General features: G+C 41.9%; 1 long non-coding RNA gene across 1 annotated transcript; it reads left to right on the plus strand.

The window, feature by feature from the left end:
• The first annotated feature begins 10,192 nt into the window (after positions 1-10,192).
• Positions 10,193-13,050, plus strand: LOC132636708 (uncharacterized). The gene is made up of 3 exons (XR_009581398.1): positions 10,193-10,407; positions 11,492-11,557; positions 12,485-13,050. It is a non-coding gene; the product is annotated as an uncharacterized LOC132636708 (long non-coding RNA).
• The last annotated feature ends 780 nt before the right edge of the window (positions 13,051-13,830 follow it).

Below are 13,830 nucleotides of genomic sequence, written 5' to 3' on the forward strand. Positions count from 1 at the left end.
AATATATTGGAGACTCTTGTGATCTGTATAGATATCAACATGTACACCATACAAGTAGTGTCTCCACATCTTTATTGCGTGGATAACTGCAGCCAACTCAAGGTCATGGGTCAGATAATTCTTCTCGTGTTTTCGCATCTGCCTTGAAGCATAGGCAATGACTTTACCGTGCTGCATCGACACACTCAATACCAGAGGCATCACAATACATAACATAACTATCTGGCCTTTCTGGGAGTGTCAAGACTAGGGCCGAAGTTAATATGTCTTTCAACTCTTGGAAACTGCTTTCACAAGCATCAGTCCATTAAAATTTCGCTGACATCTGAGTTAGCTTCGTCAATGGTGCTGAGATAGAAGAAAACCCTTCCATAAATCTTCTATAATAACCCGCCAATCCCAGAAAACTATGAACTTCTGTAGGGGTTATAGGCCTCGGCCAAGTCTTTACGGCCTCTATTTTCTGAATATCAACTCGAAAACCATCAGCTGAAATAATATGGTCCAAAAAAGTCACAGAATTTAACCAAAACTCGCATTTTGAAAATTTTTGCATACAATTCACGAGTACTAAGAATCCCAAGGACAATGCATAAATGGTCTGCATGCTCGGATTCTGTCCGGGAATATACCAGAATATCATCAATAAACACGGTCACGAAAAGATCTAAGAGTGGCCTGAATACATTATTCTTCAAATTCATAAACACCGCCGGAGCATTTGTCAGCCCAAATAACGTTACCCAAAATTCATAATGGTCATATCTTGTTCTAAAGGCTGTTTTGGGAATATCTTCTCTAACTCTCACTTGGTGATAACCTGACCTCAAGTCTATTTTGGAAAACCACTTGGCACGCTGTAATTGGTTAAACAAATCATCGATTCTCGAGAGAGGATATTTTTTCTTAATCGTCACCTTATTCAGTTGTCTATAATCAATGCACATCCATAAGGAACCATCTTTCTTCTTCACAAACAGGACTGGCGCTTCCCACGGTGATGAACTGGGCCTAATAAACCCGTTCTCAAGCAAATCTTTCAGCTGGGCCTTTAGCTCTTTTAATTCTGCAGGAGCCATTCGGTATGGAGGAATAGAAATAGGCTTGGTGTCTGTCAATACATCAATAGCAAAATCAATCTCTCTTTCCGGAGGAAGACCGGGAAGCTCATCTGGAAATATATCCGAAAATGCATTCACTACCGGGACGGATTGAAAAGTTGGTGGCTTTGCTTCGGTGTCATGAACTCGAACTAGGTGATAAATATAGCCTTTAGCTATCATCTTCCTTGCCTTAAGGTAGGAAATAAACCTACCTCTTGGAGACGCTGTATTACCTTTCCATTCAAGCACGGGTTCTCCCGAGAATTAGAATCGAATAGCTTTCATGCAGCAATCAACATTGGCATAACATGAGGCCAACCAATCTATACCCACAATCACATCAAAATCTAACATTTCCAGCTCAATTAAATCAATTTTGGTCTGGCGTTCACATACCACAATTACATAATTCTTGTATACTTGTCTAGCTATCACGGGATCACCAACTGGAGTAGATACCTCAAAAGGTTTAATTAGCTCGGGTTTCACCCTAATACAACCAGCAATATAGGGAGTAATATAAGATAACGTAGAACCCGGATCTATCAATGCATAAACCTCATGAGAGAATATAGATAGTATACCTGTAACCACATCCGGGGAGGACTCGAGATCCTGTCATCAGGCTAAAGCATAGATATGGGGCTAGGTGCCACCTGAACTGGACGCTCCTCCTCTGTCTCTACCTTGACCTGCTGGGATCTGGAGAGTCTGCCCTATCGAGTGCACAGAAGAAGAACCAGCCGCTGATCCTGTGGGCTGAACCCCAACTCTACTACTTATTGAGGGGCAATCTCGCATCATATGTCCAACCTGGCCACAGGCATAACAAGCATCTGAACCTCGGTGACACTGACCAGAATGCAACTTACCGCACTGGCTACATCGTGGTACTAGTGGTCTCCACTAGCTAAAATCACCCCCAAACTGAGAACCTGAGGCTCTCGAACTCTGACCCTGTCCTGAATGAATGGAGCGATCAAATCTCCTTCCTGCAAACTAGGGAGGTGCACTAGTCACTGACCGGCCTGAATATCTGGAATGCGACTGCCTCGATCCCCCTCTATAGTCCCTACCGACACCAATAGATCTGGCCCTCTTACTCTACCCTCTATCAATATCGCGCTCACCCCTTTGCGGATGTTGTTTCTCTTCTAAATTCTGGCCATGGGCCTGATACGGGAAAAATCCATCCTCTCCTGTAATGAAGCTGTCAATCAATCTTTGAACAAATGTGGCCCTAGGCCTCTCACGAACCTATGCACTCTATCTCCCATATCGACCACCATGGTCGGAGCATATCTAGCCAATGAGTTAAATTGAAGGCTATACTCCCGGGCACTCATATTTCCTTGCTTCAAATTTAAGAATTTATCCGCTCTAGCCCGACGAACCTCAGGTGAAAAATTGTGGCGGATGAAGGCATCCACAAATTCTTGCCAAACCGGGGGAGGTGCATTTTCTTTTCTTGAGGATATCCAATTATTATACCAAAGAACCGCCACATTACGGAGTCTATAAGACGCTAACTCCACAGATTCGGTTTCGAAGGCATGAATAATTTTCAATGTTCAACATCTCATCAATAAAGCCTTGTGGGTCTTCATCTGGCTTTGACCCAAAAATTTCTGGAGGGTTTAACCTCATAAAATCCCGGGCTCGAGTACTAGTCGCCCTATCACATAAACCTGCACTCTGCCGTTGTGCCTGAGCGGCAACTAACTGTGTCAATAGATGAATAGCCTCGATCATTTGTTGACCCGAAGCAGCTGGTGGAGGGACTGGAGGCATCAGAGCTGGAACTGAAGCCCCCTCTTGTTCTTCTATAATAGGTGGAGTATGAGAGGTGTTTGATAGAGCCTCATTATGTGATTCACCTTCCTTTACATTAGTTGGCGGCTCCCTTTCGATCCGCCTTTCCATCGTAGCCTTGCCCTTCGGGGCGGCTGTAGATTTTCACTTTGGCGGCATCACTGAAATCATAACGCACAGTTAGGGAGGAGAAAATCTTATAACGTGGCTCTATCACACAATCTAGTAAGGAGTAGAATGGTCATTTTCCTAAATGCCTTGTAGCCTCCTGTTTATAGATATGGCGCGCAACACACCATAAACAAGACTCTACTAGACACGGCTCGTAGACACTTCCAAGGACTGAACTGCTCGGATACCACTTTTGTCACGACTCGACTAGGGGGCCATGACAGATACCCGAACCTGACTACCGAGCATCACTCACACTGCTAGTCATCATACTTGTTATGCATTTATCTATTACTCTCACACTTCTAGTCATAAGGAAAACCACTTTCAATTTCAAGCATATCTACATTTATATACATAAGCCCTTCGGTTATAAAAATTATCACGACCCGACCAGGGGCCGCGACGGGTACCCGGGGCTAACCACCGAGCATCCCTCGTTCTACTGCTTATCACACTCATTTAATGCTCATTTATCGATGTCATACTCAACTTTGAGAAAATCGCCCTTCATTCGAGAACATAAATACTTTTATATGCACAATTCTTTTGGTCATTGAAATAGTACATACATACATACATACATATATATATATATATACACGTGGTAGCAACCTCGTAAGACCATACCACCCACACTACCTATCTACGAGCCTCTACTAGAGTACTAGACATATGGACGGGACAAGACCCCGCCGTGCCCAAAACATACATGTACAAAAAAGGGGTATCCGGAACAATGGAGTGCTCTCAACAGCTAACGGCTCCTACGAGTCTGGAGCATGATCACCTCCCTGTCTACCAGTGGGCATGAACACAACGTCCAAAGAAAATAGACATCAGTACGAACATTGTACTGAGTATGAGAGGCATAAGCAATAATATCACATCAATGAAATAAAGAAAACATCAATAAGGGGCATCTGTATCTGACTGTCACATAGATAATGAGTGATGCATGTTAGCTTACTCATAATCATCATCACATCATATATGCATAACTATATAAGTTGCCCGTCCATATCGGATCGGTGTGAAAATCATTAGCCTGCGTCCAGGCCTCCTGCGTCCGGGGTATCATCTCCTGCCGCCCACTAGTGGTGTCTGCCCATGCCATTTCGCCATGGTGTATAGCTTCCCGCCTTAGCGGTGACTGCTCGGCCAAATAAGCGCGGTGTTATATCATCAGTATAATATGCTCATCACAGTGCATGCATAAAAACTCAAGGACAATTATGCTTCATCGGGGTGACGTAAGGTCGTGATCCCCCGATTTCCTTATGGAGCACTCATTAACATCCTGCCTCACCTTAAAGGGAATAGTATATGAGGTGAGTGTAAGCAATAATGACATCATATCATGGACTTCTAGAACTTCTATACTTTAACTCATTACCTTGTGTAGCTAATTAGGGATATCAGCTCGCATCTTTTCGGAACTTAAGATATTCATGGAGAAGAAAGAAAAACATACTATAGGATTCATGCCATTAGAAGGAAAGGACTAGCCTCACATACCTTTATCGTTTAACAATATTATCACTTGATCGTCCTCCTTCGATGCTCGCGTTTCAACCTTCGAGAGGAATCGCATTAACATTAGTTACTCGTATAAGAACGTTTCACTATTTCTAGGGAAAATTGGGCGGCACTTCCTTTGTTTATACTACTTTTCCCACAATCTATATCAACTCCCAACGTTAATAACAACATTCACAGTATAGCAACTACAATCATCATTTACCTACACTTACCACAATTCACCAATTCTCTTTGATTTCTCCACAATTATGATTATAACTTGTTATCGCGTTTTCTCATATATAATACTTATTCCATGGTCTAAGTGTCACTTATAACATATTCACGATCACAACACACCAACATTCATAATTCATTCCAATCACTATTCAACAATGACACTATTCACACATTCATGACCCCATTTCTATGTCTTTCCACAATTCAAGTGTTTCAACTTTCAACCACTCAAACCATATAAAAGGGTCATAAAACTCACCTTAGATGATGGATGAACAACCCTTGAGTGGAACTTCTCTTCTTGCACCAAAACCCTAACTCACTCTTCTTGAGTTTTCTTAGCCTAGTTGAACTTTTAATGGGTTTCATAAACTTGATTTCATGTATTTGGTGTAGTTGACCATGGTTTTCCTTTGATTTCTTGTGGATGAATGGTGGAGAAGGTTCTAGAGAGGTCATAGAGAGAAGAGAGTGGGAGATGAAATGAAATAAAATGAGGGAGGGGTCTTATATTAATTCATGAAATCAGTCCCGACCGAGATGTATGGTGCGATCGATGGAGCGTCGATCTAGGCATCGAAGTCGTTAAATTTCAAGTGAGCAATCTGTCATTTCCTTTCATTCGACGGTGAGAAGGACGGTTCGTCGAACTGATCGACGAAGCGTCGACCTATTCGTCGAAGGGTCTTCTCTCCAGCTAAAATTTATGACACAATCGACGGGGCGTCAACTCGTTCGACGGTACAAAGAACGACCGTCGAACCCCCCTTTCACAAAACTACGGTGAAGTTTCATTTAACGAGCTCTTCCCCCTTGCCTTTAACTCCTTTGGAATCTTAATTAGAATTATTAGTATCCCTTCTTACTTGTAGGGACATCATGCTCACCTTAACTTACGTTAGTCCCTTCTCCGCTCAGCAAACCAAAGTTCCGAGGTGTAACATTCTCCCTCCCTTTTGGAACATTCGTCCTCGAATGTTAAGTACTCGGGAATTCTTCAAAAATTTCGCTAGAGTTTCCCCTGTAACATGGCGCTACCATCCTGTCACCACAACCCATAATAATCTGCCTCACAGGTCTACAATATAATAAAACTCTAAGAAAGGCTTACGAAAGCCCCCGAAGATAGGGGACATAATATTTGAGAAATGATGGAAATAGGGGTATTCAAACACTCTAATTATTATACTACATTTACTGCATACATACCTTATAGTGTCGGCGCCTCCTCTTGAACTTCTCCTGGGGTTTGGAATAAGTGTGGATACCTGGATTTCATTTTCTCTTCTACTTCCCAAGTCATCTCTTCTCGATTGCTATTCCGCCATAGGACCTTAATTGAAGCCACTTCTTTGTTTCGAAGTCTTCATACTTGCCTGTCTAAGATGGCAATGGGTACTTCTTCATATGCCAACTTTTCTGTCACTTGTACATCATCTATTGGAACAATTCTCTTGGGATCTCCAACACACTTGCGGAGTATTGAGACATGAAAGACTGGATGAACTAATTCAAGCTCTGAAGGCAAATCCAATTCATAGGCTACTTGGCCGACCTTACGGATAATTTTGTTAGGTCCGATGTATCGAGGACTTAACTTCCCTTTCCTGTCAAATCTCATCACCCCTTTCATTGGTGACACCTTCAAAAATATCCAATCATCAACCTGAAATTCCAAGTCTCGTCGGCGATTATCCGTATAAGATTTTTGGCGGCTTTGAGCTGTTAACAATCGTTCCCGGATCACTTTGACTTTTTCGACTGCTTGCTGAATCAATTCAGGGCCGATTAACTGTACTTCACCTATTTCAAACCATCTAATTGAGGACCTACACTTTCTTCCATATAGGGCTTCATACGGAGCCATTTGGATACTGGAATGGTAGCTATTGTTGTAAGCAAACTCAATAAGGGGTAGGTGATCATCCCAACTACCACCAAAATCCAGCACACACGCTCGGAGCATATCTTCCAAGGTCTGAATAGTACGTTCGGCTTGTCCATCGGTCTATGGATGAAATGCCGTACTAAGCTTCACCTGTGTACCTAGACCTTCTTGGAAAGATTTCCAGAATTTGGCTATAAACTGCGCTCCTCTATCCGTAATGATGGATAATGGAACACCATGAAGTCGCACAATTTCCTTGAGATACAATCTCGCATAATCTTCTGCGGAGTATGTGGTCCTACCTGGAAGGAAATAAGATGCCTTTATTAATCTGTCCACAATTACCCATATAGAATCATACTTGCCTCGGGAACGAGGCAACCCCACAATGAAATCCATATTGATAATCTCCCACTTCCAAGTAGGGATTTCAATTACTTGCAATAATCCTCCTGGCTTTTGATGTTCGATCTTTACTTGTTGGCAATTTGGACATTGGGCTACAAATTCTGCTATGTCTCTCTTCATGCCATCCCACCAATATCTCAATTTGAGGTCGTGATACATCTTTGTTGTGCCTGGGTGAATAGAATATCGAGAGTAATGGGCTTCTTCCAGAATTCGTCGGCGCAATTCTGCAACATTCGGAACACATAGCCTGCCATGGTATCTAAGGATTTCATCCATCGAAGTTTTAAATGGAGATTTCTCTTTTTCATGAGATGTGTCCCTGTAGTGGCTCAACTGCGGATCTTCATACTGACGCTCTTTCACTTCCACATTCAGAGGGGAAACCATGGGATCGTTAATACCAATCCCTGCACTACCTGCATCAATTACACGCACTCTGAGATTAGCTAGCTGGTAAAGCTCGTGAACCATCTCTTTCTTTTTCGGAAGGACTTCACATAAACTACCCATGGATCGGCGGCAAAGCGCATCAGCTACCACATTTGCTTTTCCGGGTGGTATAAAATATTCACATCATAATCTTTCAGCAATTCTAACCACCGCCTCTGCCGCAGATTTAACTCCTTCTGCTTAAAAATATATTGGAGGCTTTTGTGATCTGTATAGATATCAACATATACGCCATACAAGTAATGTCTCCATATCTTCAACGCATGAACAACTGCAGCCAATTCAAGATCATGAGTTGGATAGTTCTTTTCATGCTTCCGCAGCTGTCTTGAGGCATATGCAATAACTCTACCATGCTGCATCAACACACATCCTAATCCAACACCGGAAGCGTCACAATACACCACATAGCCATCTGATCCTTCTGGAAGTGTTAAGACTGGAGCTGAGGTTAATCTGTCCTTCAACTCTTGGAAACTGCGTTCACAAGCATCATTCCATTGAAATTTAGCTGACTTCTGGGTTAGTTTCGTCAATGGGGCTGAAATAGATGAAAAGCCCTCTACGAATCTCCTGTAATAACCTTCCAATCCTAGAAAACTACGAACTTCTATAGGTGTTGTAGGCCTTGGCCAGGTCTTCACAGCTTCAATTTTCTAAGTATCAACTCGAATACCGTCATCTGACATGACATGGCCTAGAAATGTTTCAGAATTCAGCCAAAACTCGCACTTTGAAAATTTTGCATATAGTTCTCGTGTTCGAAGAATTCCAAGTACGATACGCAAATGATCGGCATGTTCTGATTCTGTGCGAGAATACACCAGAATATCATCAATGAATACTATCACAAACAATTCCAAGAGTGGCCTGAACACATTATTCATCAAATTCATAAACACGGCCGGAGCATTAGTCAACTCAAACGACATCACCCGAAACACATAATGGCCATATCTCGTTCTGAAGGCTGTCTTAGGAATATCTGCTTCTCTAGCCTTCACTTAATGGTAGCCCGACCTCAAGTCTACCTTAGAAAACCACTTGGCACCCTGCAGTTGATCAAATAAGTCATCAATTCTTGGGAGAGGATATTTGTTCTTTATCGTTACCTTGTTCAACTGCCTATAATCGATACACATTCGTAGGGAACCGTCTTTCTTTCTCACGAACAAGACTGGTGCTCCCCACGGCGATGAGCTGGGTCTGATAAACCCCTTTTCGAGCAAATCTTTTAATTGTGCCTTTAGCTCCTTCAATTCTGCCGGAGCCATTCGATAAGGAGGAATAGAAATAGGCTTGGTGTCCGGCAACACATTAATGGCGAAGTCAATTTCTCTTTCTGGAGGAAGGCCTAGAATTTCATTTGGAAATACATCTAGGAATTCATTTACTACTGGAACGGATTGGAAAGTTGGCGGTTTTGCCTCGGTGTCATGGACCCGAACTAGATGATAAATATAGCCCCTGGCTATCATCTTTCTTGCCTTAAGGTAGGAAATAAACCTACCTTTTGGAGATGCTGCATTACCCTTCCATTCAAGCACGGGCTCCCCCGGAAATTGAAAGCGAACTACCTTCATCCGGCAATCAGCATTAGCATAGCATGAGGCCAACCAATCCATACCCATGATCATATCAAATTCCAACATTTCAAGCTCAACTAAATCAGCTTTAGTTCGGCGACCACACATCACTATCACACAATTTTTATACACTTGTCTAGCTATCACGGGATCACTAATCGGAGTAGATACCTCGAAAGGTTTGATTGGCTCAGGTTTCACCCCAATGCGACCAGCAACGTACGGGGTAATATAGGAAAAAGTAGAACCCAGATCTATCAAGGCATATAGATCATAGGAAAATATGCATAATGTACCTGTAACCACATCGGGGGAGGACTCAAGATCCTGTCGTCCGGCTAAAGCATATATACGGGGCTGAGCGGCACCTGAAGTAGATGCTGCCCCTCTACCTCTACCTCGGCCTACTGATATCTGAGGAGTCTGCCCTACCGGGCGCACTAAAGAAGAACCAGCTGCTGAGCCTGTGGCCTGAACCCCAACTCTGCCACTCATCGACGGGCAATCTCTCATCATGTGCCCTACCTGGCCACAAGTATAACAAGCATTCGAACCTTGGCGACACTGTCCAGAATGCAGTCTACCGCATTGGCTGCATCGGGCACCCGGTGCTAACCCACCCGGGCACCCTTTTGTTAGAACCGGTATTTTTGTACAGTGGAATAATCTGGATTTATTATGATAAGTTAAGGACAAAAAAAAAATTATTTCGGGATACAAAGTCGGGATTCTTGACCTTGATTTTATTTTGAGATATAAGTTATATATGAAATTGTTGGCATTGAACACTTAGGGAAAATTCGGACCACAATTCATAAAATTTGAATTTAAAATGTGGTGCCAAAAATGCCATGGGGGCCGTGTGAATTAAAAAGGGGTCCCACACATTGTGTGACCAATTGTAATTGGTCCAACACATTGTGTGGACCCAAGGAAATGTGGATATTTTGTGAACCACTTAAAAGATGAAGACCAAGTCTTCATTCCTCATTTATTCACTTCATCACTTAGCACAAAACAAGAAAATAGAGAGTTCCCAACCCCCACTGTTTTCGGCCCAACCTTAGGAAAACCAAATCAAATTCTAGCTTCCCAAAAATTATTTCCTTGGTGTTAACCCACTATATTGAGGTCCCTAAGTAGCGTGGAAGAGTTGTTCGGGTCATCCAACCATTAGTTGTACCCATTTGCAAACCCTAACTATTTGGTGGATTGAAGAAGAAAGGTATGTTTTGCTCTTGTTTTTGTGTTGTGAACATTTATTCATGTTATGGTATGTTAATAGGGATGGAAATCATGAAATATAGTATGATTGGAAGTGGGTTGTGTGATGGGTGTTCTAGCCGTGTATATGGGTTTGACAAATAGAATTGATGAATTAATTCTATATTATGTTAGATTGGTATCGAGTGGGGAAAAGAATAAAAATCATCGATACATGTATATGTGTAGTGTAGCCGTGTTTATAGCCTCCAAATTGTAGCAAAGAAGGAATAAATCTCGCTTAGCGTCGTAATGGTTATGGTGATGACTTGTAGGTTAGAAATGAGAATTTAATGTCCCAAATTGACATAGTAAGCGTTGCGGACTGATTTGGAGAACTTTGTGCATTGAATAAAATTTGTATATATAAGAATCATTAACATGTGTATGTGTGTGGCGCGGGCGAATGTGAGTTTTATAATGTGTCGAAGATCGTAATACTATCGCTTAGTATTTTAGTTATCGTCGAAACGAATTCTAGTTGGAAATAAGTGTTTAAGTGGCTCAAGATTGATGTTGAGAAATTGTGGGCTGTTTTGAGGCTAGTTGTGCGTTTGACGTAAATTGTATATTTTATGAAAATCATATCGTTATATTGTGGATTGTGGTACAAAACATGACTTGAAAATGAGGAATGGAAAAAGGGGACTGTTTTCGGCCAAACAGTGGAAAACTTTTCGGGTCGTTGGAAATATTATGTGGATTGTTTAGAATGTCCTAGAATATTGTGGTAAAGACTCGGGTGGATAATTAAATGTGTAGGCGATGTGGTGGCTTGAATGTGAGCCGTTGAATTGAATATTTGGAAAGTTGTCTAATGATGAAAAAGAGAGCTATTAATGTTATTTTGTCTTCCGAATTTATTATTGATGTTGTTAGGTTGGTTGTTGTTGTTGTTGTTGATTGATACGGCCGAGTTAAATTCTCGGGGTAGCCTATTTACAGGGGAAATGCTGCCCAAATTTCTGTAGAATTAAGGGCGAAATTGGAATTTAATGCCCAAAGAGTCTTTAGCTAATGTTTGGCATTTTATGGCTTATTTTTAGATCGTGGGCAGCCCGAATCATAGTTTGGACTTAGCTTGAGTTGGATCATATTGGAGAGCGTTTGAGGTATGTAAATCAACCTTCCTTCTTTTGGCATGCCTTAGTTTCACATAGGCTAGATTAGAGCTTTAAGGGAATTCCAAATTCGAGATCCGAGCATGTTATGATCCATATATATATTCTTTGGCACTCTTATGTATGTTTTTATGAAATATGAACCATGATGTATTTGAAGTAATCGCTTTCCGAAATCCGCATAGAAAATGTTCACTTTAAGGAATTTTGTAATCTCTGAATGCCATATTTTTCGCATAGAGGCTCGGATCGCTCCAATAATTTTTATAGGAGTTTGCTTGATGTATAATGGGTATGTTTTTCATAGGCGGGTTCAGTTCGGGTCTATACTCGTCCGTGGGTCCCGCGACGCCCTTTATGTAAATTCGACAACTTTGAATCAAAAAGTGATAATTATTATTCCGATTTCGAATATGACTATTTTACTTATCCTTCGGATTTATAATAATGATTTTATGCATATGATTCCTCACTACTCCGCTCGTGCCTACTATGATATCGTTCGCCGGTTCCCGGGCTGGTTCTGTTGTCGTGCGCTTTGTGAAACATTCCGGTGTTATGCTGTGATTATGGTTCACCGTGCTCCTTGCTCGAGGGCCGGGTTCCACTTATGTTTGGCGTTATGCTGTGTTTGGCGTTATGCTGTGTTGTGATGTGTGACGGGGATTCGGAGATTTGAAACTTTCTGGTGTTATGCTGTGTTGTGGCGCCATCGACAGGCGGGCGACCACATTTTCCTCTGCCCTATGCATAATTTATACTTTGGAAATAAACATTTTGATATTTTTTTATATGTATTATTTTCTATATATCTGATTCGATTATTGTTCAGATTTATTTCTGTACCTTCTACTTTGCATACTCAGTACATATTTCGTACTGACCCCCTTCTCCGGGGGCTGCGTTTCATGCCCGCAGGTACGGACGCACAGCCTGGTGATCCACCTGTTTAGGACACCCTTTCTGCTATTCGGAGTGCTCCTCTCTTTCCGGAGCTTATACTTTTGGTATATATATTTTTATTAGTGCATTTGTATATATTCGTTCATGGGTACGGCGGGGCCCTGTCCTGTCATATGATTCTGTCGGTCTGTTTAGAGGTCTGTGGACATGTTTGTGGGTTAGGGTCTTTCTGTATGGATGTATGTACATGTCGTTTGGGCGATCCCATACGCCGAGGCGGCCGGTCCGCATATGTTGTTTGGGCGATCCTATACGCCGAGGAGGCCGGTCCGCATATGTTTATATATTGCTTGGTTAGCCCTGTGTGGCTTTTGTTGGTATTTTCTGCGTGCAGGGTATATTGGATAGTCCGTAAAACAAAGGAAACTCTGCCGAAATTTTTCTGGAAATTACCTAAATTTGAAATAAAGCCTTGTCGGCTTCCGCCATATACTAGAATGAGTTAATAGAATTTGAGATAATATTTGATAGATGGGTTCGGGTGCCCAGATCGGGCACTAGTCACGGCCTACGGGGTTGGGTCGTGACACCTTTGACTTGTGCTTACTCTTACATATAGGTGAGCCACATAATTTAACATACTTCTATTCATTCATCACGCTAGTCCCATTGGAAAAAAATGCCTTTATATCATCATTGGCATCTATGCCACATCAATGTACATGAGCCGACAAGGCTTATCAAAATGATACACAAAATATAGGCCGACAAGGCCAGACATATCTAACCATATACACATGCCTACGAGCCTCTAAGGAGAGAATAACATAACACATGAGCGGGACAGGACCCCGCTATGCCCATAATTATATACACAAAAGAATAAGTACCCAAAAGCTATGGCTCCAAATGAAATGGAGCTCTGCTATATAGCCTCTGAGAATGTAGCTATGGATCAAGCCTGTCTCCCTGTGCACCTGCGGGCATGACGCAGCGTCCACAAACAAAAGGACGTCAGTACGAAGAATGTACCGAGTATGTAAAGCATGATCAATATCAATATAGAAGCATAATAAGCAACATAAGAAATAGCACAAGATGGGAGATGGTGTTATCATCGTCATAGGCATTTACTTGCCTTACCTAGGATACTTCCGTTTCTAATGCGTATTTACGTACCTACATCCATGTCCGTATCCGTTCCATATCTATACTCATATTCGTATACATGCCCTTATTTACATTCATATCGTATCATACTCGTATTCATACTTATATCCATATCATATACATAATCATATCATATACATAGCATTTACATAGCATACCCGACTATGCAGGATCGGTGTTTCATACATACT

The sequence above is a fragment of the Lycium barbarum genome, chromosome 1, assembly GCF_019175385.1.
Source record: "Lycium barbarum isolate Lr01 chromosome 1, ASM1917538v2, whole genome shotgun sequence".
Taxonomy (NCBI): domain Eukaryota; kingdom Viridiplantae; phylum Streptophyta; class Magnoliopsida; order Solanales; family Solanaceae; genus Lycium; species Lycium barbarum.